The sequence below is a fragment of the Anomalospiza imberbis genome, chromosome 15 (genome assembly GCF_031753505.1).
Source record: "Anomalospiza imberbis isolate Cuckoo-Finch-1a 21T00152 chromosome 15, ASM3175350v1, whole genome shotgun sequence".
Lineage (NCBI taxonomy): Eukaryota > Metazoa > Chordata > Aves > Passeriformes > Viduidae > Anomalospiza > Anomalospiza imberbis.
This window is the reverse complement of record NC_089695.1, coordinates 3,240,056-3,262,475: the sequence shown is the minus strand read 5'-3', so window position 1 is coordinate 3,262,475 and position 22,420 is coordinate 3,240,056. Positions and strand designations below refer to the sequence as shown.

Genomic DNA, 22,420 nt, shown 5'->3' with positions numbered 1-22,420 from the left:
GAAAATGCTTCACCCAGGTCACAACTTGCTATTACTCCATGCTCAAAGTCTCCCCTGACTTATCAGACCAAATCCTTAGGCTGTACAAATGGCTTTGCACAAACCCTACAACTGTGGCCAGTGATGTGAATGTTTTCAAATTAATTTCTCCTGAGATACAGCTGATACTGCACCTTGCACCAGGCACCTATTGATGGGAGGCTGGATTGGAGCCCTTCAGATCCCTTTTGACACCTATTTTGCAGATTATTTCCCCACTGAGCTTGAATTTAGGAGAAGTGTCTTGCCTGCTAGGAGATAGAATCCTAGAACCATTAAGATTACAAAACACCTCTAAGATCATCAAGTCTAACTGATAACCCAGCACCACTCTGTTCACCACTAAACCATATTTCCAAATGCCACATCCACATGCCTTTTCAACACTTCCACGCATGCCGTTCTTGAATTCCATCCAAAATCTCACAGCACTGCATCCAGGGAGATCCCTTGCAACAGATGCTGCCTTTCCAGGTCCCTCCAACCCCTTGTCCCTGCAAGTCCCTGTCCCAGCTCATTGCTTCCCTCAGTTGGCCACTCTCAATCCTCCATGATCCCTTGCAATTCCCAGCACTGGTGTTTGTGTAAGAGGATACAGTTGGCTTTGAGCTGGGTTCCTCATCTTGTAGCAGCTTAGAGCCTAAGGAGCCTCCATGTATCTGGGTGAAAGTGAGGATCAGGAGGGCTGCAGCACTGCTCTGCTGTGGCAGGGCCCTCTCAGGCCTCCAGACCCTCTGTTGTTACAACTTATTTGAGCACTGTCTTTTACCAAGACACTCATCGGCATCCCTGCATGGGATATCTCTGACGATCAAGACAAGCAAAGGCCACTTTGTACAGCAGGGGAATGGGAAATCAGCCGGACAATGCAGCAAGCTCTTGACAACACATTAGTTGCCCATCATTGGCTTTCCCTCCCCTGGAAAATCCCATGGGAAATTCCTTGGAACCACACAAAAAGCGGAAAGTGTAGTTTTAGAAGGAAAAGTGTCAGCAGTGTTCCCTGAAGGCATTGTTTATGATAATTAAAATATATAGATTTATGGGGTCTGCACTGGCATGACCGCAGAGCAGGCAGCTGTGTGTTCTGCGCCCAGCCCTTTCCTGTGGCAAACCAAAAATCCAGCACTGGATTCTTGGTGTCAGCACTGCCAAAGCAGAGCTGGGCTAAAAGTGATGGAATGAACAGTACTGTGCACGGACTCCTGTCAAAATAGCAGAAGGGCTGCTTCAATTTCCCACACATTCATAAAACTCCAACAGTTTAATGATAAAGAGTGTTAGGGATGTATAGTTTTACCCCAGCTGAAAGGCATCCTGGTGGTTTTGGTCTGCAGAACAAGAGCAGGACATGGAAGAGAGATTTGTTCCCAAGGGAGTAGGGAGTACCGTGGGGTGGGTTAATAGCAAGGACAACTGCCCCCATCTTCACCACAACCCCTGGGCTGCTCCAACCAAGTGCAAAGCAGTGTGTCATTATTGCCAGGTATGGTTTTAATCCAAGAGTCCCCTCCCACACCAAGTGGCAGTTGTGTGACAGCTGAACATCCCATCTCAGACAGATTATTCCTCCACAGCAAGGTGGCCCCACCCAAGCAGGTTAGAGGTGATACAGGTCACTTTAGAAGACCACCATGGCCCACCATTAGCAACAGTCACAGCCTATTTAACCTTAATTAAGACACAGTGACACTAATCACTTAAATGGTCCTCAACTAGGATCTGAAAAATTTTTAAGCATAGAAAAATAAACCATTTGGCCGAGCTTGAGAGCTTGGCCTTCATTCTCTCTACCTTAGTTTCCCCTCCATGTTTTTCCAAGTCCATGGGGACTTTTCCATTGGGAAAACCTACGTCAGGCTCAGACCAGCAAGCAAACAGGAGCTGGCAGACCCATCATTTCCTCCCAGCCGAGCTGGCACCACGTCAGAGCTGTCACCAGGTCTCTCCTGTCCCACTTTACTGTGACTGGATGTCACTACATGGGAGCAAAGCCTTGGAGACTCTGGGACTAACGTGCGCTGTTTTCTAGGACAGTGTGTTCCAGCTGTGAGCTCCTCAGAGCATGTTGAATGTGATGGAGATCCAGCTCCTCCTTGGGCACAGCTAGTAGCACCCCCAAAGTCAGCTTTAGGCTCCTGCTCTGTCTTGGCCACAGCAAACCACTCCTGTGGAGCCTGTTGGCAGAATTTGGTCCCTCCCAGGGATGCTTTTCCTCCATCAGACCCTGTGGAAGGGAAGGACTCTGAAGTCCTCACCATAGAGAAGCCTTTCCATGAAAACACTTCCATGCACCTTGATCTGCCACAGCTTCCCTCCCTCCTGCAGCCCTGTGGCATGAGGGCAGAGGGAAGACCCAGTCTGGGGCTTCCACAGCCTTCCCACAGAAGGGAAGCCCAGAAGACTGCGCTGGGAGAAGCTGTTGCTCTCTGCCAGTGCCCATCATCTCCCAGGGCAGTCTTGCTGCTGCTCTTAGCTGTGATCCCGAACGCCAGACACCAAGGCACAGCAACACCAGTAAATTGAACTGCATGGGAATAGGAGCAGCTGCACTCTCACAGTGTTGCAGATGCCTTGACACTGTTTCATCTGGGCTGAAAGAACTCCTGGTCACAGTTCACAAGCTGACAGGACTAAGAACCCTTCTCTGCAGGTAGCCCTGTTTCAATGGTCCTGTTCCACAGCTGTGTGTTGGTCTCTGTGCCAGAGAGCAATCCCACAGCAATGCAGCTGAGGAATTTTGAGATAAGCCACAGCAAGATATACACAGCAGCCAGTGGGACAGGAGAGCCAAGTTTTCCCCATCATCCTGGAGCATAAGGAACCCCAGCAAGCCCAGTCTGCAATAAAAATGAGAAGTGTCTATCTGAGCAGCCCAATTCCTGCCCCAGTTTGTTTTCTCTCCAGCAAATAAATCATTAAAAAATTCGGTAGATCCAATAAAACACAGGTCAGTCCATCCCTCACCCCATTCTCCAACAGCAGGAAAACAACAGCCAGCTGGAGCTGGCAGCTAAATGAGAATCTGAGTGCATGTCACAGCCTAAAATCCTTTCTCAGTGGAACAAGGCCTCAGCATCTGACAGGGCCACTGACAAATCACTCTGTCACCTTGGAGCTCTGTCAGAGGCTCTGTGCTGGACACAAGTGTTCAAAGGAGGCTGCCCAGGGAAGCAGAGGCCCCTCTGCATTTGGGCTCAGCCAAATATTATGCCCAGCAGCATCCCAGGACTGCACTTCCTCCAAAGGAGCCTTGGCTTCATGACCTTGAGGGGAGCCATGCCAGGATTCCAGCTGCCTGGCTGACCCTTCTGCAGAATCAGGGGAAATCATTCTCATGACGAAAGTAATCACTGGGTTCCCATGTCCTCCCCACCACATCTCCACCAGCTTTCCTGCACCCCTCTCTCTGCTGCTTCCTCACATGTGCTGTCCCTTATTCTCTTCCTTCCTGTCCTGCCATCTCTTCCCAAAGCTGCTGCCTGAAGAGCAGCAGGAAGCAGAGCAGGGGCATTCCTCGTGCTCACAGCAGAACACAGGGCCACCTCCAAGCACCTTGTCAGAGCTTTCACTGCAGACGCCCCTGGGGACAGCAGATTTTGCCCCTGATGGCAGGTTCCTGCCCTTCCCCTCTCTATCCCTTTCAGTGCATGAGGAAAACTCTGCAGTGCAGCACTGACCAGCAGCTGGGACACAGGGCACCCCCAGACTCTGCCCTTGCACCACAAAACTGGGGTGCAAGCCCAGACCACTTACAAACCACAAATAGTTAATTATTAAGTTAAAAATAAAAATAATTTAAGTATCATTTCCTAATTAAACAATTTATCCTTAAAAAACCTTATAAAAAACACAACTGCATTTTTAGTTTATTAGAATAAAATACTATAGAACTCACAGTTTATAAAACTGTAACATAAATAAAAACTAATAAACATCTAAATCACAACAAAAAATACCATCTCATACATTTAATCCCAACCTTAAAAAAAAAAAAAAACTAAAAAACAGTCCAGCTGCATCCCAAATCCCTGCCTGCCAGGACCAACCAAGCCTGTGATTTCTGAGTGAGCAAGTCGTGCCAGACACCACGGGGAGCTCAGACACGTCTCCCTGCCAGGCGGGGGGTTCTCTGCCCTGGAAGGTGGCAGCGGTGCCTGCAGCAGGCCGAGGGCAGCTGAGACGCTGTCAGCCTCCCGCCGGCTCCCTGCATCCCTCGGAGCAGCCTGCCTGTGTTTTTCCAGACACTGCCACGTCCTGGCGTTCTCGGAGCTGTGAAGCGAAACTGCTCCAACAACTCGGCCCAGCTGCTGGTGCAGAGACACATCTGGGGGTGAGAGCCAGGACCTGCCGGGCCAGCAGGATGGTTTCCACAACCATCAGCAACCGGAGCGCTCGGGAGCAGCACCACCTCTGCCTCCTGCCCAGGCAGGTCAAGAGGAACAGACGAGGCTTGTGAGCCCCTGGAGGCTCCAAGAACGGTGGATTGCAGCCTGTCCATCCCACATCCTGCCTCATCACATGCAGCAGAGCCAGCTGCCAGCCAGGAGGGACAATGCTGCACGGGAGAGCCTTGGGACAATGGACTGTGAGCTGCCAACGGTGAATTGGTACCCAAAGCACCCATTCCATGGTCTAACTGGAACCAAGCTTTAACTGAGAAACCTTCAGTGAGACCTGCAAACAGACATTTTTGGGTTCTTCTTGTAGCTAGCTCAAAACAGTGCAGAACTGAGAGATGGACAACCTAAAGCTGGGAGGTGAATTTCAAGCACGCAGAAAAGATGCTAATAAATGCTGGGACATTTTCACTCATCTCCAGATGGGATGAGCTTTGCTTGTTCATCCTTTCAGGCTTCTTCCAGTCACCATAAAACTTCTACAAGGTAATTAAGATTCATGTGCAGTCGTACACCTCTGGGAAGGGTGGCTTTAAGGAGAACTCTGGTGAGCAGCCCCGTTGCTATCACAGCAACTCCTCAGGGCCAGCCCCCTGCACAGCCCAGTGCCCCAACCCAGGCCAGGCCAGCCACGCTTACTGTGTTTTCTTCCACCAACATAAATCCCTTCTAATTCCCTCTAAACCGTTCCTTGTCTCCATCAAAGCACAGCTCCCTCCCTGCTTTTCCTGGCGGGGATTAGTGCAGCCCCACGGAGCAGGGACAGTGACAGAGCCAAGGCAGAGCAGGACTGGCTGGCCCTGCCTGTGCACAAGCGTCTCCCCACATCCCCTGCCCTGATTCCATGGCTAATCCAAACCCATCATAAGCTGGGAGTGGGGCTGCCACAGACTGCTCTCTCCCAAAGTTGTCAGCTGTTTTCCCATCCTTTGCTTGTCTTCTACTCCATCCCAATTGCCATTCCCCTTTGTCCTGCCACTCCATGCCCTTGTCCAAAATTCCTCTGCAGCATTTGTCAGAAGGCATCCCACACTTCAGGAGTGCTTCAGCCACTGGAGTGCATTGATGCTGAGCAGGAGACCACTGTTCCTTGAGGAGTTACGGTGCACCTACGAGCTGAGTACACCCATGCCCTGTGCTGGGCTGTGCTGGACATACTGAGCACATTCCAGGCTGGGCTGTGCCACACACATCCCTTGCCCATAGGAAAAGCTCAGCAGGATATTGCAGCCCATGGCAACTCCCACTCAAGCACAGCACATGAACCACCTGTGTGGCCCTGCCTGTTTTTAACAGTGCAGCAAGGAGTCCTTGTGAGAACACCCTTGACAGCTGTTTTCTTGGAAGGAAATTATATAATGAATGACCAAAAGGGAGATCCCTCCCTGGCTTGGATCTGCTCTGAGACATGGGAGAAATCTGCCCAGAGTCTGTCTGATGCTGCACAAATGCATGTGCCCACTATCTGGAGGGATGTTTTATTTACTCACTAGGTACTCTCTTTATCCTGCCTTATTCAGTGCTGGTTTATTGAGAGAGTGGTTGTTGGGCTTTTCGAGGTGAGAGCCACCTTGCTGTCAGCTCTCTCTGGGGCAGAACAGAGGGGTGGGGAGGACACTCACCTTCCCAAGGGCACGGGATACACAGGGTGGTGATGGAGGGATTCGGATTAAAAGGGGCCAGAAGGGCAGCAGGGAAGGGAGTGGCTGAGGGGCAAGGAACCAAGGCACAAAACCCCGCAGCTCTGCTCAGCCTGGACTCACTCTGCATGCCAAATGCTCCCTCCTGTGCATTGCTGTCCCTTGCCACGGTTTGTCCTCTCGGGACACAGGCACCAGTCCCAGCCAGGATGTCCCGGCCGGTGCCTGGACCACTCTGCACTCATTGGCCAACCCTGTGCCTAGCAACGGCCAATCCTAAGAGTCTACTTGCTGGCTACTGGGTAGGAAAATGCTGGGATTCCTCCCTCCCACCCCCCCAGCCTCCAGCATTGATCATTTCTGGCTCCAAAGGAAGCCTCTGGCACAAGCACAGGGACACACACACACACACACACTTACTTCCCTGAGGCCCCTGCTCCCAGAGAGGAGCATCCCAGGGCCGCCCCCGCATCATCTCATGCTGCAGCTTCTACTGCAGCGTGATGCGTCCCCAAGGCAGGTCCCAGATGGGAACACAGATGTGGGGGAAGAGAGGAGAGGAAGAACTGCATCCACCTACAGCTCTGCACAGAGCCTCCCAGTTGTTACACCTTGCCCAGAGGCTGCAGCTGGGACTTCACCCCCTCGTGTTGTGAATCAGGGGTAACCACCAGTCCCACCAGCCAGGGCTTTCCCAGCTGCAACACACAGGCTTTGAAATGAGCCCCACCTCCCCTGAACCAAAAATATGGGAAAACTATGTGGCTGCAAACCCTTGTCCCTAAAAACAAAACAACTGAGGTATCGCTTGTCACTCCTTCGGATGGAAACTGCTGATGAAAGAGATGGAAATCCACAGGAAGGAACATGGGGAAAGGAATTCCCTCTGACTCTCCCCACTTTATGAGGCCAGTGCTGAAACATCAGTCCTGACTGCAACTGAAACCTGAAGCTCCCCAGATCTGAGGCTTAAAAATTTCTTTAAACTCTTTGCTTCCTTGCAAGGGGTTAAAGTGTTGCACATGTAGGGGCTGACCTCACGCACAAGGTAAGGAAGGAGAGACTGGGACAAACTGGTGTTCTTCTAAATGCTGGATAACCTCCCTTTTTAGCTCTGGTAAGTGTTGAAATTCATGGAAACACAATGAGGACCCTGTCAGGACCTGGCAAGCCACCCTTAGCCATGGGGTTTGTGGTTGTGGCCCAGTCACCTGGACACCTCTCCTTAAGAGTGGCGTACACCCTGCACCCCAACTCCAAGGGAAGGGACAGGGCAGGGAAGGGCTGGAGTGGGACAGGCTGGCAGACCATCAGTGCAGCACCCCCCTGGGAAAGTTCCTGGAAAGCTGCTCCTTCACAAGGGCATTTCTCAAAAAGCATGGAAAGTATTCTGGATTTCATCTCACAGCAGTCAGATAAATGTGGGGAGGAGCTCAGGAGGCAGCTGGAGATGGGAGTGAGCACATCCCTCTTGGCATATCAGTCTGACACACAGGCACAAAACAGCTCCAGCATGGTCATGGGAAGGACATGAGGAGGGGTTTGTTCCCCCTCTGGGCTGCAGAGCCATCAGCAGCCCCCTGTGTAGGTGTGGTGGGCAGCACGAGGGTGAGCAAGGCACCAGGTACTGGTGCTGCTGTGCGGGGCCTGCTGGGGCAGGGACACAAGTCAGCTCCAGCCTCGACCCTCAAAACCATCGTGGGCATGGCGAATTCAGGCTTGGGACCCTCCATTCTGCCACACTTGCAGAGCCCCATGGCACAGCCCTGGGGAGCACAATGCCACAAAACCCTGGCACAGCCTGCTGGCACCTCCAGACCCTCCTTCAGGTGACAGCACCAAGCCATGGAGCAAAGCCCAAGGTCAGAGCTCCGAGGTCCCACACTCTGCATGGCTTGGCCATGGTTTTCCCTGCCAGGTCCTCACAGGGATGTATGACTCTGGAAGGACACAGCCATTGGGATGCAGCCCTCAACACTCACAGATCTGGGCTGAAGGTCCCCTGGGATGCACCAGCATGTGGGGAAGCCTGAGAGGACTGACAGGGGATCAGCAAGAGTGAAGCAGAGCAGAGGACCTCAGGCTAGGTCTGCCTGTCAGGAGACTGCAGAGATGAGGATGTTCTGCAGTGCTCAGACCTAAACTGAGGCTTTGACTCCCTTCCCTCCACATGCCAGGTGGGATGGGGGAATCTCACCAGGGCATTTGCTGCAATGAGTTCAGCTCCAGCAGTTAAAGCTAGAGTTCACCTCAGGCACCTGCCTAATCCTTGTGTAATTCAGTCAGACAACTGGTGGTAACTTTTCAGGCCCTGGTGTTGCTGCTCTCGGATCTCACAGCCTCGGCCGCTCCGCTGACAGGCGTCCCAGGCTCCCCGAAGCGTCTGTCGTCTTATTAGCAGAGCCTCCACTTGGGATTTATTTTCCATCCAGAATTTAAGCTGAATTTATGTATTAACTAAAGACTATTAATGCCAAAAATAAGTGGAATGGCACTTGCTCAGCAACACAGGCCTTACGAGAACCCACGTGGCACAGCCAACCCACCCAATCGCAACCCCAGGGAGGCTTTTTATAGACACCCACGTCTGATGGAGTGCAAGCTCTGCTCTGCAAGCATCTGATTGCAGGGGGAGGGGAGGGAAATATCCCCGCATCCATGGGCAGGAGGCACGGTTCCCTTGCCTCTGCCGGCTGGGTAAGCAGCCAGGTGGAACTAGAAAAGGTTTGGGAACAGGTTGTGGCAAAGCTGCCTCATTTCCCTGCCATAAACACCCGCGCACGCTGCAGGCAGCTTCTGACACACAGAACAAACTGCTGGGTGCCTCAGTGCAGCATCTCAGCATCAAGGGTCCTCCACTTCCCTCGGAGCAAGACTGCTCAAGGGAGAGAAAAGGTCACCCGACACTGTACAGCTCCAGCTGATGGTGGCTTCTGTTCCCCAGGTTGCTCCAGGGTATTTTCGCCTTTGAGCACGTCTCGCCCTGAAGCACAGAGCTGTCTCAGCTACCAGCAGAGTGACACTGATGAGACTCTGAAGGCTTCTCCAAGGACTCTGATCTCCACTGAGAGGGATGCAAAGCCAAAGCAGCAGCCACAGTTCTGCCAACAGCCCCAAGGAGCTCACACTGCAGCACCGAGGTACAGAAGGGTCAGTGGCAGGGAAGGGCAGCCCTCATGCACTGAGACACCACAGCCACCTGCCTGGCATGGCCTCTCCCCTCCTACTTCTCCTTCTCCAGCTCCTCTCTGAAGCATCCTGCACCTTTTACCAACAGACTCAGCTGCTGAGTGTGGGATGGCCATGGCCAGTGTGGGTTTGCTGGCCTGGCAGCTCTCCAAAGCACATGCAGGATGTTGGGCTGGGAAGGGCTGCTTTGGCCACAACACAGTGTGGGGCACACACAGCCCGTGGCCCAGGGCTTGGGCCAAAGGAGCATCTGGGGAAACAGCTCACAGGCTGGCAATAGTGGTCAGCAGGGCACAGCCCCTGTGCACAAACCTCCTGGGTCCAGCTCACAGAGGTCTGAGCAGCAGCTTTAGGATGGGCAAGGAGCCCCAGGCAGGGCTCCTGGCCTCTTCTGTCCTGCTTGTCCTAGAACATGGTGCATGGGCAGTCCCACCATGAGAAGAACCACAGAATTGCTATGGTTGAAAAAGAGCTCTAAGATCATCAAGTTCAACCCTTAACCCAGCACCACCGTGTTCACCACTGAACCACGTTCCCAGGTGCCACACCCATGCATTTTTTAAACGTTTCCTAGGATGATGCCTCCACCACTGTCCTGAGCAGCCTGTTTCAATGCCTGACCTTCCTTTCAGTGAAGAAATTTTCACCAATATCCAATTTAAACCTCCCATGGCACACCTTGAGGCCGCCTGTTACCTGGGAGAAGAGACCAACCCCCAACCCCCCCCCAGCTCCACCCCTCCTGTCAGGGATTTGCAGAGAGCAAGAAGGTCCTCCCTGAGCCTCCTTTTCTCCTGGCTGAGCCCCCACAGCTCACTCAGCTGCTTTTGGAAAAGGAAAGAAGGGGCTTTCTAGGAACTTGTGGGAAATATCCTCAAAAAAAATAGGTCTATATGGAAAAAAAGGTCAGTGAAACACCTTCACATTTTCAAACAGGGTGCAGATTCAGAGAACACTGCAGAAAAAGGCACTGAAGCCATCCTTCAAAACATGTTAGGGTTTTCTTCACTCAGCTGCAATTATCATTCTGAAAGCTGAGGATGTGCGATGGAAAAGAGTGTGTGTGGGCGGGAGAGAAGGGGGAAAAGAGAAAGACAACAGCAGCATGGAAGGAAATTCAACACTGCCAAATGAAAGCCACCGTGACAGGCAGAATTTACTTCCTTGCAGAAGGGTTTCCCGTGTCATCCGTTACAGAGAGAAAGAGAAAAAAACCCATTATTTTGAAGAATATCATCCATGAAAATAAGAACTCAAGGAGGGTTCCCCTCAGGTGCAGCAGCCAGAAGATGAGCCCCCTTTCTGCTGTTCCCCCACTCTCCAACAGAAGATGAGTTCAGCCCAACATAAAACTGCTCCAGATAAAATCCTGTTCCCAGCCTGACTTGCTGGCAGGTGTGTGTCTGCTACAGCAAACATCTCCAAACCTCCAGGCCCCAGTGCTGGGCAGGTTTCTGCCCCAGGGACACGGATGTGTGTTCCACAGGCTCCACACTGATCTGACCCTTCTCCTGGGAACACCACACACCCAGTACAACTTAGTTCTTTAGCAGGAGATGCCCAGTGCGTGGTCCTCCCACGCACGCACTGCCCACCCCCGTGACCACTCGTCTCTCCTCCAGCCTGGCTGCAGGTGTTCTGTGCCTGGAGCTGTGCCATGGCACCAGGTTTTGCCTCCGGTGGCAGCAGGCAGCAGAGCTGGCAGAGTGGGACATGGCTGGCCCTGCTCCTCACACACCCAGCCCAAAGGAGAGCTCCACTACTGGCTCTGCCCACGCTGCTGGGACCTCTGGAAAGGCCCCTGGACTGACCCATTTCATACTGGAATGACACACCTTGGGCTCTGCTGCCTCCTTGGGCCAGAATCAGAGCTCGGCTGTGCTGTGCTCCACGTCAGGTTTAATTTGACACCCCACAAGCCCAGGAAGGGAAGCACCAAGGGCTGGATTGCCTGCCCAGGGGAGGAAGGGGCTAGTTCTGCTCTCCTGGCTCTGGGACACAGCCTGAGGGGTGGAAAATCCCCTGAAGGCCGAATGACGGGAAAGGATACTGAGTTACAGAAGAGATGATGGGAAAAGGAACTCATCCATGCACCCCTTCCCAGCAGGTTCACAGGAGGCTTTCAGTAAGTCTTGTGCAACACGAGGAAACATCCCAGCAGGAGAACAGCTCTACCCACAAGGCCTCAGCACCCCTCTTCCCAGTCACAAGGTCTGCAGGTATCTATGCAGGAGCAGGGACTGAGTGACCTCTCCCAGAGGTGCCACCTTACACCAGAGCACACACAGCACATGTCTCCCCAGCATCCAGAGCAGAGCAGAGCACCAGCCCCCTCTCCCCAGCTCAGAGCTGTCTGGCACCATGGCTTGAGGAGCCTCCTCCTGCCCCAGGAGCTCCTGCTGGCAGCAGCAAATTTGCAGCCAACATCCAACATGGACAACAGGCAACTGTCAGCATCAGCCAGTGAGGGAAAACCACCACCACAGCCATTATCCCAGCAGGAAGGTTTCAAAAGGTCACAGCTTCCCAGTGCATCTTCCAGTGTGCCCATCTGCCCTTCTGAAGCCAGAACCTTCTTCATGTAAGTATGGTTTGGGAGTTACCAGCTCCTCTCCTGGATGCTTTAACACCTAAATATGATGTTTGCTGGTCTCCTCACCTGTCAGCCAGTCTCAAACTTCACCACAGGAAGGCATTTCCTCTCCTTGCTCAAAGAAACATCCGGAGCCTCCTTCCTGCAGGAGCAGTGATTTTATTCCCTGTCACCTGTCTGGTTGCAGTGACGTCATGTGTGTTCTTGGCACGCTCAGCTGTTTTCTCCACAGGTGTATCACACTGCAGGCAGGATTCCCTCCGCTTCCTCGCACCTGTGCTGTCCTGCTGTGACAGCTCGGAGCTCCCTGCCCCTGCCCTGACGACACGGAGCAGAAGGTGATCCAGCCTGCAGTGCTTGGGAAGGAAGGAGAGGCCTGGAGCCGTCTGCAACCCGAGGCAGGAGGGCCCCTGGATTTGCTGGCTCAGCACAGACACACAGTGCACTTGTCTGTCCTCTCCCTGGGAAGAGCCTGCTGAAGAAAACCCCTGCCTGGATGGGTTTGGATCACCTGCCAGTGACACTGACACCTGGCATCCCAGAGGACTGGGGAATGGGTCCTGCTGGCAGCATTAAGGGTCATTTCAATCCACAAAACACACCCCTGATCTCTCAGCTCCGTGCAGCAGCTACAGAAGTTCGCAGGCATCAGCAGAGCAGCCGCTGCGCCTGCCTCACCCGAGCATCCTTCATCACAGCGAGCACCACAGAGCTGCTCAGCCCTCCAGCAGCTTGGGAAATCCTCTCTCCACACCATCATACAGCATCAAGTGCCCTCAGGGATCCGTGCTTGCTGCCAGTACTCCCAGCTAGTGCTGAGCACCAGGAAAACAGCCTGCATGCCAGAAGCCTGCATGTCACCAGGAATGGACTGACAGAAATCGTCTCCTCACACGTCACAGCTCCCCCACACAGATGGAGTGTGCTGCTGCAGATCAGAGGCAGGGCTGGGCACCGCAAGTTTCTGTCCTTGTGGATCTAACACCTCTGCTGGGAGCTGAGCTGGGCTGGGAAACATTCTGAACGAGGTGGCCACCCAAGGAGAGACAACACTCTGCTGGCTGATATTCTGCAAGTCTCTTGCAGACCCTTTTCAGGGGCAAGGCAGGTGGCCTCCAACCCCAAACACCAACTCAGATGCCCCCAAGTGCATAGAGAACCCCTCCAGGGACTGCTTCCTTTACAGCTGGGTCTGCCAGCCCCACAGAGCAGCAGCTGGCAGAGGGACAGCCCTGCACCAGGACAGTGCTGAGGTGCATCAATGACCGGCACTGGAGGGAGGGGAAGGTTTTGTTTCCATTTCTGGTCATTTCTGGTGCTGACACACTGTTGGGAACACAGCACACCACCAGTTTCTGCCTGCTCCCTAGAAGAACGTGCAAAGCAGCATCCTTCCTTCTTGTCAGGCAGGGAATCACAGCGTGGGGATGCTAAGAAGCTTTCCTGTGATCAGTGGCACAGATGGGACCTGAACGTAGTCTTCAAGCATAGCCCCCTTGCCTGCCTTGGGTCCCTTCAGAGCACAAAGCCACACAAACACCCCTGGCTGCAGTGAGTGTGGCCAGCACCCCTGCCTGAGAGCAGCCCCCACCCAGAACATCCCTACGCTGAACGGGCTGGATGTGCCACAAATCTTCTTCTCATGGTCCAGGTGATGGAGATCAGGCTGCACAGAGGAATTACTGATCACTGATCACAGCACACCTCTCCTGGGGCTAACGCCCAGCACTGCCTCAGCACAGGCTGTGTCTCACCCAGTGCAGCCCGTCCCTTCTGGCATGGAGGTATTTGGGGAGCTGCAGAATCAGCAGCTGCACCCCAACCCTGCTGTACATGCAGGCATGGCTTCAGAGACCCCCTGCTCCTTCCTCTCAGTGCCCCACAACACCCGGCAGTGAGGCTCTGTGTGCCAGAAGGACCTTTGGGTGACCCCCTTCCTGCTGCCTCCCATCAGCACCACAGTTCTGTACATATAGAAAAAATCCTAATTCCCATCCAAACCATTCTACATCTACTGCTATATCCTACCCAATATTCAAAACCCTCAAGGCTTTTTCCAGAATCTCAGCTGCATCTGAGCCTCCTAAATACACCAGACTACCTGACCTCTAATAGATTTTCCCCTCCTTCCCTGTAATCCTACTTTGGCATCATCCGGCCTGTGGGTTCTGCAGCATTTGCCAGAGCTTGCAGCTGCTGTTGTGCCTGAATGTCCAAGGAAGTATGACAGCCATCCTACAAACCAACAGCCATCCAGCCTCTTGTGTCCCCCACACCAGGAGGACCAGCTTAAATCACCAACCTAGGCAGAAAGTGCCAGAGAAGATCAATCCTGGTGTACCCCAGACCTCCACCCCAGCTGCAGCCCCATTTACTGACACCAAGGCATCTTCTGGGAGCGCTCAAGGTCAGGGCATCATTGGGAACATTCGTTTGATGTTTGCCCATCAGCGGGGCTGAGAGTGTTGCTGTTGGAATGGGCCTCCTCCTGCTGCACACAGAGAGTGCCAAGACAAGCCAGGAGCTGCAGGAAGGACCTGGCAGGGAAACTCCTCCAGCTCCTTCTTGCTGCCTCAGCTCTGCCTATTTGGGGATGTATCTGTGGGATTCAGACTTTCCAGTGCTGTAAGAAAGTGTCTCCAGGTCTTCTCAAAGCTGTCCATGCCAGGTCCTCCAAGGACAGAAACTTCTTCTTCATTCCAGCCCAGGCAAGCAGTGAGTGTCCCATCACCCCATGAAAGGAGTCCCTGATGTTCCCCAGATCCCACCAGCCTCAGCAGGCAGCTCCCCATGCAGTCCAGGGCTGGGGCTGAGCCAGCCTGGCCGCCAGGATGGGAAGACAGATCCTTCTTCCAGCAGAGATACAGGGAGAAGGTGGCTGAGACCCCACTGGGAGAGGATCTTACCAGGGATGCTGGTGACTTCAGCTGGACTCCCAGCACGTGCCAGCCTGGCTGAAGGCTGAGAGCAGCCATGGAGAGACTCAGCCAAACACGACCACACTCCTTTTCTCCTCTGCACCAAGACACATGGAAGGGCAGCTGAGGAAGACTGGAGGGGTGGGAGAGGAACGCCTACAGCAGCAGGTCCAGACAAGGGCCGGGAGCACTCACTCCTACCTTGCTATTATTACCATCCCATGGACCCCTGTGGAAGATCCGACCCCCAGGCAAGGCATCCTGACCTATGGCTCATGCTCCCTGTCACACTCCCAGGGCTAATGAGTGTTTTTGCTAATCACACACCCACACACCTCTGCACGATGGCAAAGGCCACATCCCACTGGCACAGGCTGGCAGTAAAGGCTGTGCCTGATGCTGACGTCCCCTTGGCTTGTCCCAAGGCTGCCCACCCCGAGCAGCGGGAGCGGCCGGTGCGGCAGCAGGAGCCAGGGTCCGGCGGGGACAGGCTCCGGCCAGGGCAGCAGCCGGGGCTCGTGCGTCGTTGCCAACTTTGAGGCAGCCCAGAAAACAGACCTAATTCCAGTCCCTACCCTCCTGCCAAGCCATCTGCCTGCCCTGAGACCACCGAGAGGCTCCTGAGCAGTGTTCCGTCATTACCGAGCCATTACAGAAAGAGGACGAGCAGTGATTGATTATAATGAATGCAAATACCTGCCTTCCGACCCCACATTGGCAGGACCTGACTAGCTCTCCCACTAAGTAGTACAGTGTGTCCTTCCACAGGCTCTGCAAAGCATTCCCATCCTCCTCAGCCTTTCCACAAGCCATCAGGCACAGCACTGCCCATCTAGACCTGCCCTAGAAAACCATCACATCCAAGATCTGCTTTCCATCAGCCCTGGGGCTCTGCTCTCACCCGCAGATCCTACAGGCTCATTTCCAGCACCTGAGCCCGTTGGGAAGGCTTTCCCAGAGTTCTCACCTTCATCAAGACGGCAAAGGACAGTTCCCTAACATCAGGACAGGGAGAGAGAGGGGGGCAGCAGGGTGGGAGCTGAGTGCTCTGTCACAAGTGTGACACATCTCTACTCATCAGGCACGTGTGTCCCATCGCAGAGAGGTGCTGTGCCCAGAGACAACAGCAGCCAGCTCTGCCCCAGGAGGTCACCAAAGATGAAGTATTATTCCTGCAAAACCAGAACACATGCTACAGCCTGCAAGGATGAACTCAGTTGCCCTCCAGAGGCCAGCAAACAGTGACAGGAATACAGGGAAGGAAGGCACTGTCCTACTGTAGGCAATGGGTGTGGGGCAGGCGGGAGGACCAGAGAGAGCCACTTTGGCCACCAACTGCAACAAAGAGAATTCAAGGACTGTCCAGGCCAGGGAGGGTTGCTGTGGGCAGAAGAACTTTGTCCCTGAGCTACAACATTCAAGATGCAAATCATGTGCTCCCCTCTAGGACCAAACTTCTGGGGTACCTTATATTTTCCATCCTCCAGACTGGTCAGGGTCATATCCACGGTGGAGCTGGACCATGGGGATTCAACAACAGCAGTTTTTACTGGCCCTTCAGCCCAGCCTTTGCAGCACACAGCCCAGCCCCAAGCTGCAGCAGCCAAGCTCTGGGAGCATGGTCATTCAGCAGAGAAAGAGCAGCACGGTGATTCATCTTCCTTTTCATCTCTAGCCTACCCTTGCCGGCTTAATACTCTATCCCCAAAATTTTGGGCAGCTGGCAGACCTCTCCACCACCCCCCTGGGCAGAGACGTTAAGTGCTGAGAGGTGCTGGGGTTCAACTGCTGCACACCCAATTCGGTAGGCAAACAGACGCCTGGCTGCCAAAGTTTCCAGAGAGATGAGCTTCCTCCAGAGCCTCCCCTCGCCGCACGCATCCGCCGAGCCCCCGCCGAGGACACGCGTCCCCTGCCATCTGCACTGGACAGAGCCGCTCCCAGCGCAGAGAACACCTCACCAGGGAGCGGGGCACAGCCTTCGCCTTCCAGCGGCACCGTTTGGGCACGACAGGGTGGTCCAGCACTTGAGGAGGGGGTGAACTCGCATCCTGGCAGCCTCCTCTGAGCAGCAGAGAGGGGCAAGATGTGCTGGCAGCTCTGCTGCACCCAGCCCAGCTCCCAGCAGCGCCGGCAGCACTGACCGGGCAGTGCAGAGGGCACGGAGAGGGCACGGGAGCACCGACAGGAGCTGCCAGACAGCCCCGGCAGCTCCCGGCTCAGCGGAGGCACTTCCTCACCTCCCAGCACTTTGTCGCTCAGGCTCCTCTGCAGTGACAATTCCTCAGACGACCAGAGTCGCCCACGGGCTCGCAGCCTCCCAAACCTGCTGCCCCCGCGGATCAGTCTCCGAGAGCTCCTCCTGGCCGAGTGCGTCACTCAGCTCTGTGTTTCTCCATGCATCTGCACCATCACCTGCCCTGGGCCAGCACAGATGACCTGGGGAAGCCCAGGTGCCGTGCCAGGGCCAGCACAGCTCTCATTTGCACTCAGCAGCGTCACACATTGACTCAGGAGAGGAATGGAGATGAGGCGGCTCCAGCAGCATCATCCAGTGCCCCAAACCTGGCAAAGCAGCAGCCGCTCTGCGTAGGAGCCGTGTCACATGAGCAGGGGAACTGGCCACCCCCTCCAGTCTGCTGGGAGAGGCACCCTCAGCCCAGCAGATGGTACCAAAACCCATCCCTTATGGCACTTTGCAGCAGAATCTGGGGTGTGCCAAGTGCTTGAAGGCTCCAGGCCCTGGTGCCCACCTTACACAGCCCAAACGAAGCGAGGAGCTCAGCTGTGGCAGAGCATGGCTCCCTTTTTGCCTGGTGATGCAGTTTATTGCCTCTGTGCTCCCAAGCATGCACAGGTTTCTGATCCAGATCCAAACCCAAGTCAAGGTGTCGCCTGTGATTTAGAAAGGGCGTTCTGCCCCAGGGCCCATATCTAAGGGCTGTCAACTGGTGGACCACAAAGAGCCACCAGCAGCAGCTGGGGCCTGGGCTGGGCATGCAGCAGCCCTAGACAGAGAAATCAGCACTGCTGGGATCACTCAGAAGCTGTTTTAGTCTCATCTTACTCATGGAGATCCTTGGGGAAATGCTTTATTTAGTCAAACATTTCTGAAAGGGGGACTGAGAAACTAGCCAGGCTTTGGCCACACATGACACATGTCTGAGAGGGAAAAATCTCTGCTGTGTCAGGCACCACTGAAGTCACTTAGACCTGCAGCTTTGGCAAAGCAAAGTTCCAGTTGCCAGTTCCAGATGGCTCGTCTGGGAGAAAAGAAGCTGACCTGGCCACGAGGACCCAGCCACCCCAGGTCCACTCCAGACCAAATCCTGTATGAGAGGATTTAAGAGAGCACCCAGAATTGTGCCACCCTTGCGAGAGGTCAAAGCTGTCTGCAGCATAGTGACCATTCCCCATCTGCAGAAACTCAAGGCAAGAAGGGAAACAAGATTTTGCTCTTCTGCAAACCCAAAGAAGTGTGATATTCTGAAGGTGGTGAGAAATAGTTTCAGACAGCTCTAATTAGCAAGGTGGTGTGTGAAAAAATCCAGCTTTACTGCTCTGTGCTCCACAGCTGTCCTGGGATGAAGGCAGAGTACCATCACCAGCGGCTGGAGCCCACCCACACCCCTCCCCTGTGCCTGCCTGGCTTCCAATGATCTGCAGGATAGTGAAGAGGGATATTTTTGCATGAGCTGCTGGTCCAAAGTTGCCAGTGCTATTTCAGGCAGCAACACCTACACTGTAATCCAAAGGGCTGTATTTTCCAGCGGGCACTTCAAAATCCGGCCTCCCTCCTCCCTTCACAGGCCAGAAGTAACCAACCTGGCTCCAGGATAAACAGCTCCCAGCATTATGTGGCCACTGAGGCCAATGCCACAGCCTCAGCACCTTCCTGATTCCCACTGGGACCAAGACACCTTCGGACTGGAAATAAAATAAATACCTCATCTCACAAGAAGTACCAGCTATAACAACAGGTCCTCTGCCTGCAAATCCTCCCAGGGATCTGCCACCACCAGATTACCTGCCCAGGCTAAGCTAGCTAATCCTACAGGCGAGTGGCAGACCTCATCCTGGAGCTCAGCAGCGTTTTCGGTGAGGTGCTTCAGGAGACATACAAGCTCTAATTAAAGCTACTTTGCATCTCGCTGCATACGAAGGCAGGAAGACATTTGTTCCTCTGTGAAAGCAGAGATCAGAGCCTGGACAGGTTACATCCCCACTCTCCTGTGTCCAAAATATCTGCACATAAATCTTTTGCACAGGTAGAGGGGACTCATACAGAGTGGGAAGCAGTTGCTGACACAAGCTACCCCTAAAGACCAGGAGAAGGAGGACCACAAGCCCCTTTCTGGATTCAGATCAGGAGTTGTTCCAGTGGGGATAATGCCACCAGCTCCTTCACCAGTGAGAGCCAGCGCCGTGTCTTGTACCTATTTCCTCCTCCTTGATCTGTGTGTGTAGGCACAGAGGAGATATGAGACCATCCAAAATTAAGGAGCTAGAAGATACAAAGAAAAGAGACAGGAGGAGAAGCAATAACAGGAATCGTTATATAACAGTATGAAAAAAACAATAATACTCCCAGTGCAAAAGAGGTTTTAAGATGGACAAGTGGGTGGTGAGGCCTGCAGGATGCCAGGCTCCAGGACCAGCTGCTCCCTGTGTGCCAGAGGGATGAAAACCATGGCTGGGCAGAGCTGCAGAGGCTGCACCCCTCTGGGGTTTGCAGGTGGGGAAGATCCAGCCTTCAGAGCCTGCCCAGCAGTGAGATGGCCAAAGTGGGAATCCTCCTGCCTGGGTCTCTGCTCAGGGGGCACACAAGAACCAGCCCAGCTCAGACCCCACAGACACCAGGCACGCAGACTGGCATTCCTGTTCTGTCCCCACATTCCAGGCCATCCTTCTCTCACCTCAGTCCTCCTGGCTCTGCTCAGAGCGGGTCTGGGTCCCATGCAGTCTCAGCACCCACTTTCTCTCCTCTAAGTGAGATGTGCAAACAGCAGAGACAGCTCCTTGGAGAGAGACATGGATGCTCCCATCACACTCTAGTCCTGCATCGCATCCCGGACCTCGGCACGCAGCAAGAGCAGGAGACACACAGCGTCTTAGCCGGTGAGAAGGGGATGAATCACTGGAAAACAGACCCAGGCACAGAGCCAGAGCAGGGAGAATATGGTCCTGTGAGGCCTCCATCTTTGGGAGTGGGGGGATTGGAGTGATCAGAGCCACAAGGTCCTCCCTTCCCACTCAGAAGTGACCCCAGCATCTGTCCCCCAGCTCTGTAACATCCCTCACACAGCTGCAGCCCAGCTGTCCCTGAGAGTGCTCCTCATGCCTGGACATTCACCCCCTGCCAGTTCTGGAATTCTCACCACCCCCGTGAGCAGCAAGACTGGGAAATACCCCTGCACCCTTTTGGATCTCCCCCCCCCCAGCACAAACCACAGATCAGGAAGGCAAACCGTGGTTTCCCAGTTCACACATCTTTCCAGCAGCTCAGGTGCTACAAATCAGAAGATCCTGCCAGGAAAGTCACCTTCAGAAGTAACCTCCCAGCTGGACCAAGAGCATGAAGTGCTCAGGGAACCACCAGTTCAGCAAGATGAGGCTCCCATTTCATCTTCATCACCAAAGCAAACCACAGCTATGACATTTCCCAACCACCAGATTTTATTTTTCCTTTGGAATCTGCCATCGAGCTCTGTTGAGACAAGGCTCCACCAATCTGCAGTGTCCCTCAGCCAGGGAGCCGAATCAGCCCATCAGAGCCACACAGAAACAAAAGCATCAGCTCCGAGGAGGTGTCACGACAGAATGACAACCCTTAACTTGTTGTTACATCAGCCCACACATTAACACTTTGGGTCTGAGCCAGGATGCCACGGAGCAGCCTTCATTCCCCTTAAAGTCAAACCCTGCTGCTCAGAGATGCACAAGTTCAGAATCCTTTTTGATTAAAATAAAAAAAAAATGCAATAAAAGCCACCTACCTTTTGCTGTGTTTTCCCCTAACAATGAGACCACAGTCCTGAGGAATTTCCCCATTTACTTTCCTCTTGTCTCTACCACAGCTCTTTCACTAAATCCTCTCTGTCCACGATGGCCCATATACAGATGCACATGAAATTAGTGTCTCCCAAATTAGTTTTCTTGCACACAGTCCTAGCCCATTTTCCTCAACAACATATTATGATATGCAAGGTTCCACCTTTCTCCCAGGAAATGCAAGCTTCTAAATTTATCTTTTGGATAACTAAAAAAGGAGACAGGTCTAGCTTTCACAATGCGGGGTCAGCAGTCCCGAATGGCAGAGTATTTGCCCCAGAAACACCCAGTTAATACCACAACAACCACCATAGAGCAGTACACATATGGTCATTACAGAGCTAAGTATAACTTGACAAAGTGCCTTGCTTTTAATGAGGCAAAAGGCCAGTTAACCTGATGGGAATGCAGTGTACTGACATTGAGTGGGGAGCCTGGATTCCCTGGAGATACACCCTGGATATCCTCATAACACACCAAACACGAGGAATTCGAACCCTTGCTGAGGGCACGGCACGGCACTCAGAGCTCTCCGGGTTAACACCGTCCTTCTCCAGATTTTGTGACACAGTATCCAGCATTCAGGCTGGATGAAGGGCCAGCCGTGCATTTTTGTCAGCTCAGATCCAAACCCTGGGAAAATGCAGGCATTGTCCTCGCCCGGTCCCCACCGCCCAGCCCTTCGCAGGTGTTCACCTGCCAGAGGACAGCAAGGAAAATCCAGGAACAAAAACAGGGACGCTCCGGCGGGCACTTCCCGTTGAAGTCATTTCATAACCGCGTTTCCAGAGGTGCTGGAAGAACAGCACAAGCCACCGCACGAGAGCCGTGATCAGAGACATCGAAATGCGCGGAACGAACAAAAGAAAAACGAACTTCCCCCCCGCGAGGCCGTTATTTTGGAAGACGCAAAACTTCCCGGCTCTTAGGGCACACCTGGAGCGCTGCCCCTGTCCCAGCTCCGCATCCCGGGCCCGGCCCCCTCCGCAGCAGGGAACGTGCCCAGGGCGGGGGTCGCGGCCGGAGTCACCGGAGCCCCCGCAGGCCGGCAGCTCTCCCGGCAGGGCTGCCACGGCCGAGGCCCCCGAGGGAAGAGGCACCGGGGCGCTGGGACCGCGCTGAGACCGAGGGCTCCCGCGCGGCATCACCGAGCGCCGGGCGGCCGCGGGCTGCGGGCACTCCCCGGACCGGGCCCGGGTCTGCGCTGCTGGCGCGGCGCCGGGCCGCGGCTGCCGGACCTTGAGCCGGGCGAGCGAGGAGCCCCGGGGCCGGGGGATGGGGGGAGCGCGGCTGCGGCGGCCGGGCCGCGCGGGGCGCATCCTATCGTATCGCATCGCACCACACCGCATCGCATCGCATCGCATGGCATCTCCCCCAGTGCAGGCGCGGCTCCCGGGGCCCACCGGAGGCGAAGTGGGGGAATGATCGCCGGGCACCTGTCTCCCGTAGGTCCCAGCGGTACGGACCTGTCGCCCCGCGGCTACCCGGGACGCGAGCCAGCGCTCCCGCCGCCGCTCCGCCATCGCCCCCCGCCGCCGCTCCGCCATCGCCCCCCGCCGCCGCTCCGCCATCGCCCCCCGCCGCCCCCCG

General features: G+C 54.5%; 1 protein-coding gene across 5 annotated transcripts in view; it reads right to left on the bottom strand.

The window, feature by feature from the left end:
• NRG2 (neuregulin 2) overlaps window positions 1–22,420 on the bottom strand; it is a 153,774-nt gene that overhangs the window by 130,755 nt on the left and 599 nt on the right. The window lies entirely within an intron of this gene.